Source organism: Chrysochloris asiatica, unplaced genomic scaffold, assembly GCF_000296735.1.
Source record: "Chrysochloris asiatica unplaced genomic scaffold, ChrAsi1.0 scaffold00229, whole genome shotgun sequence".
Classification (NCBI taxonomy): Eukaryota; Metazoa; Chordata; class Mammalia; order Afrosoricida; family Chrysochloridae; genus Chrysochloris; species Chrysochloris asiatica.
The window spans coordinates 4,746,790-4,752,955 of record NW_006408747.1 but is presented as its reverse complement, the minus strand read 5'-3'; positions in this window follow the sequence as shown (position 1 = coordinate 4,752,955).

Here is a 6,166-nt window from a genome sequence, read left to right as displayed (position 1 = left end):
CTTGCCAGTTCCTTCAATGCACCTTGGATTTCTTCCTTCAGTATCATTGGCTCTTGGTCATTTTCATATGCTACCTCTTGAAATGGTTGAACATTTACCATTTCCATTTGGTACAGTGACTCTCTGTATTCCTTCCATCTTCTTTTGATGATTTTTGTATGATTCAATAATTGCCCCTGAGAATATTTCAATAATGAAAGTTGAGAATTGATATTTTTCTTTAGATCCCCCAGCTTAAGAAATGCTGAGTGTGTTCTTCCTTTTTGGTTTTCTGATTCCAGATCTTTGCAAATTTTGTTGTAATATTTGGTTTTATCTTCTCGAGCTGATCTTTGAAATTTTCTGTTCAGCTCTTAGACCTCCTCATTTCTTCCATTTGTTTTAGCATCTCTGTTCTGGAGAGCAAGTTTCAGTATCTGTTCCAACATCCATTTTGACCTTTTCTTTCTTTTTTGTCTTCTTAATGACTTTTTGCTTTCTTCATGCATTATGTTCTTGATGTCATCCCACAATTTTTCTGGTCTTCAGTCTTTAGTGTTTAATGTATCAAATCTTTTCTTCAGATGATCTCTAAATTCAGGTGGGATATATGCAAGGTCATATTTTGACTCTCCTGACTTATTTTCATTTCTTCAGCTTCAAGTTGAACTTGCATATGAGTAATTGATGGTCTGTTCCACAGTCTGCCCCTGGCTTTGTTTTCACTAATGATATGCAGCTTTTCCATCATCTCTTTCCACAAATGTAGTCAATTTGATTTCTATATATTCCATCTGGTGAGGTCCATGTGTACAGTCATCTCTTATGCTGTCTAGGTATTTGAAATGAACAAATTATGGGTTTTGCAGAATGCTATCATATTGTTCTCCAACATCATTTCTATCACCAATGCCATCTTTTCCAACTACTGATCCTCCCTATTTGCTCCCAACCTTTCCATTACAATCACCAGTAACGATCAATACATCTTGGTTTCATGTTTGATAGATTTCAGATTGAAGAATTTGGTAGAATTCTTCTTTTTCATCCTCACTGGCTTTAGTGGATGGTGCATACATTTGAATTATAGTGGTATTAACTGGGCTTCCTGATTATTGTTGTTATGTGCTGTGGAGTTGGTTCTGATTCATAGCACTCCTGTACAGGGTTTCTGAAGCTGTAAATCTTTACGGAAGCAGAAAGCCTCATCTTTCTCCATGGAACAGCTGGTAATTTTGAACTGCTGACTGAGATTAGCAGCCTCATTCGTAACCCCAATGCTACCAGAGTTTCTTGGGCTTCCCTTCTGGCACATGTATATTATCCTATCACAGACAACATTGTACCTCATGACTGATCTGGATATGTTCTTTTTGACAATGAATGCAACACCATTCCTTGTCAATTTGTCTTTCCCAGCATAGTAAACCATGTGGTTGTCAGATTCAAAATGGCCAAACCAATCCATTTCAGCTCATTAATGCCTAAGGTATCTATGTTTATGTGTTCCATTTCATTTTTGACAACTTTCAATTTTCCCATATTCATGCTTCATACATTCCATGTTCCAATTTTCAATGGATGTTTTAAAGCTATTTCTCTTCATTTTGAGTTGTGCCCCATCAGCAAATGAAGGTTTTGAGGGCTTTTGTCCCACGGGCTTTACTCCATTTGCATCATCATGGTCAACTCTTCTTTGAGAAGGCATCTCTTCCTCAGTTGCATTTTGAGTGCCTTCCAACGTGAGTGACTCATTTTCTGGCACTATATCTGACAGTGTTTCTCTGCTATTCATAAGTTTGTCAGGGACTAAATATTTTAAAGTAGTTCATCATTCCTTCATAGTTTGTCTTCGTCTGGAAGTTCATCTGAAACCTGTCCACCATGGATGACCCTACAGGTATTTAAGTACCGGTGGCATAGCTTTCAGAATCATAGCAATGCACAAGGTGCCACAGTATGACAAACAAAGGGCAGAATTTTCTAATCATCTAAAAATTATATTTTGCCCAATAATTTTTTAAAAAGTTTGTAGTAATATATTGACAGGGTGCATTGACAGGGTGAAGCTCAATTCAGATTTAGAAGTTTTTCAGAACTAGAGATATTACTGTTGATGTCAGATGAATCTTGGCTGAAACCAAAGAATAACAGAAATATGCTTATTAAAGCATTATTGACTATGAAAAGTCTTGTAATTGTGTGGATAATTACAACCTATAGATATTATTGTGAAGATTGAAGATTCCAGAATGCTTAACTGTATACATGATGAACTTGTGTATAGGTCAAGAGGCCATCTTTGGAACAACACAAGAGAATGATGTATTGTTAAAAATTAAGAATGATATGTGCCAGGGTGTTATCTTATCATTGTATTTATTCAATCAGTAGGCTGATAAAAAAAACATTGAGAAATTGGGTTATATGAAAAACATTGCATCAGGATTGGATGAAGATTTATTAACAATGTATAATATGCAGTTTATAAAACCTTGCTTGCTGAAAACCAAAGGACATAAAATACTTATTGATGAAGGTCAAGAACTTCAGCCTTCGGTTTTTATTGCACCTCAATGTAAAGAAAACAAAAATCCACACAACCAGACCAATAAATATCATCATGATCAACAGAGAAAACATTGATATTGTTAAATATTTATTTTTGTGAGAATCCAACATCAACAGTCTTGAAAGCAGCAGAGGAAAAATCAAGTGACATATTGCAATAAGCAAATATGTCGGAAAAGATCTCTTTAAAGTCTTCAAGATCAAAGGTTGAGGATTAAGGTGCTCCAGACAAAGCATGTTATTTTCAGTTGCCTCATAGGCATGTGATAGTTTGACAATGAATAATGGAGACAATAGAAGAAGAACCAATGCATTTGAATTATGGTATTGGAGAAGAATATTCTAAGTATCATGGACCACCCAAAGAACAACCATATTTGCATTGGAAGAAGTATAGTCAGAATGTTCCTTAGAAAGAAACATAAAGGATGGTGAGACTTGATTCCCTACTTTGATCATGTTATTAGGAGGAACCAGTCCATGGAGAAGGATATCATGGTTAGTAAAATGGAGGGTCATCAAAAAAGATGAAGATCCTCTAATAAGATGCAATGGCACATTTGTAGCAATGAGTTTAAAGGTAACAAGAGTTGTGAGGGTGGTACAGGGACAGGCTGTGTTGTGTTCTGTTGTGCATAGGGTCGCTATGAGTTATAATGCACTCAAGGTACCTATCAAAAAATAATACCTTGCCTAAGAAGCCCCATATGATAAATGTATTGTCTGAGTTCTGTTTGGTCATTCCAAAGAATTATTAAAATGAGAAGAAGAGAATACTGTAAGAGGGAGGGTTTGGTGTCATTTTTTTGTGTGCAAATCTATGCATAAAACTCACCAGATGAAATATACAGGAATAAAAGTTAACACATATATGGAAAGAAACAATGCAGTATCTCTATATCACCAATCAGATAGCACCAATCAGATCTCAAAGCAGCCTGAAAAGACAAAGTAAAGCTGATCTTGCTGTTTTTGATATTGCATGTCATCAAGTTGGTAGCGACACTGTGCACAACAGAATGAAACACTGCCCAGTCATGTGCCAACTTCATAATCATTGTCACATTTGAGCCCATTGCTGCTGACACTGTGCCAATCCATCTCCTTGGGGGTCTTCCTCTTTTTGTCAGGCCCTCCAGTTTACCAAACATGATATCTTTCTCCAGGGTCTGGTCCCTCCTGATACTATGTCCAAAGTCTGAGAGACAAAGTTTGGCCATCCTGGCTTCCAAGGAGCATTCTGGCTGCACTTATTCCAACACAGATTTGTTTATTCTGTTGTAAATCAATGATACTTTTAATATTCTTCTTCAAAACCATAACTCAAATGCATCAACTCTTTTACTGTCCTCCTTATTAATTGTCCAACTTTCACATACATATGAAGTGACTGAAAATATCATGGCCTGGGTCAGTATAACTTAGTCCTCAAACTGACATCTTTTTTCTTTGCAACTTGTGCAGCAGATTTACCTAATGCAATACATCATTTGATTTCTTGACTGGTGCTTCCATGAGTGTTGATAGTTGATCTAAGCAAAATGAAGTCTTTGACAATTTTAATCTATTTTCCCCATTTATATGGATGCTGTATATTGGTTCAGTGGTGAGGATTTTTGTTTCATTACACTGAGATGCAGTCCATACAGAAGACTGTGGTCTTTTATCTTCATCAGTGCTATTTTAAGTCCTATTCACTTTCAGCAAGCAAGGTTTTATCATCAGCATATATCAGGAGCAGAGACCTAGAATTAGAAAACCAAAAGGAAAGTATAAGCTTAGCATTTTTAAAGCTGAAAGAACTGAAGAAAATATTCAAGTCTTGATGCAGGAAGCATCACGACAAGATAGAAGGAATATACAAGAGTCACTGTATCTTAAATAATTGGTGAGCTTTCATTTACTTCATGAGGAAGCATAAGACCAAAAATAATGGTATTTAAACATTAAATGCAAGCTATATTAAAGGGATTGACAAGAAACGAAGCTCCAGCAATCGAGGTAATACCAACTGAGATGTTTTAACAAATGAATTCAGTGCTGCAAGCTCCCACTCATCTAAGTCAAGAAATTTGGAAGATAGTTGCCTGACCAACAGATTGGAAGAAATCATATTTGTGTCCATTCAAAGGAAAGGCATCCAACACAATGCAGAAATCATTTAATAGTATCATAATGACACATAACTACAATTTTAATTAAAATAATTAGAAAATGGCTGTATTATATCAACAAGGAACTGCCAGAAATTCAAGCTGGATTCAGAAGCTGTTGTGCTTGTTTTTGTTGTTAAGATCTGTCAAGTCCATTATGATTCATAATAACCCTGTATAGGGTTTCCAAGGAGTGGATGGTGGGTTTTGACTGCCAGCCTTGTGGTTAAAAGACCTAAAGCACCACACCAGAACTCTGGCTACATAAGAGGATGAGAAATTTAGTGTACTGTAGTTGATGTAAGATGTATCTTGGTCAAAAGCAAATTATTGTTGTTGTTAAGTGTCATCAAGTGCATTACAACTCATAGCATTCCTGTGTAGATTTCCAAGTAATTGTTGTTGTTGTTAAATGCATCTTCTTTTGAGGCTTCCTGTGTCATTCAGTCTTTGCCCATAGAATCCTTCATTATTGAAGGTTAAGGCTTGATATTATTCTTTAGTTCACTCAGTTTCAGGAATGCTGAGCATGTTCTTCCTTTTTATTTTGGTACTCCAGGTATTTGCACATTTCATCATATCACTCTGTCTTCTAGATTTGCCCTTTGAAATTTTCATTGAGTTCTTTTACTTGCTAATTTCTTCCAATCACTTTTGCTTCTCTATGTTCAATAACAACTTTCAGAGTCTCTTCTTACATCCATTTTACTATTATTATTGATGTCATTGAATGTTTGTATATAATGCCTCAAATCTGTTCTTAAGATGATGTCTAAATTAAGGGGGAATATACTGAAAGTCTACCACACATCGGTGACTTTGCTGTATTGTGGTGACTTGCATTTTGCTGTGATGTTGGAAGATATGCCAGCTGTATTTTGAATATTAGCAGGTGGACATGGTGGACATGTTTCAGCAGTGCTTCCAGATGAAGACCGACTAGGTCTTGTGGATATTTTTGAATATTTAATCACTGAAAACCTTATGACTAGGAAGGTGTTGTTGTTAATGTTGCTAAGTGTCATCGAGTTGGCTCTGACTCATAGCGACCCAGTCTAGGATTTCTGAGGAACAACTGGTGACCTTGAACTGCCAATCTTGTGATTAAGACTGACTTTTCAGTCTAGAATATTAACCCACCACAACACACCAGGACTTATTACTAGATATATTGCCAGAAAATATAATATATTTTAAATAGCAGCAGGATGTTGTCAGATATGATAACAGAAGGTTAGTCTCTCAGATTGGAAGATGATCAAAATATGACTGGGAAAGAGTTGCCATCTTTAAGTAGAGTTCACCATAATGAAGTGAGTGGAGAAGAGCTTCAGAACCTTCAAGCTGGTGGGGCACAACTCAAAATGAAAAACAGCTTCAAAAATTCATTAATAATCAGTGAATAAAATGTTAGAAATATGAATCTTGCAAAACTAGAAGCTATCAAAAATGAAAGGAACACA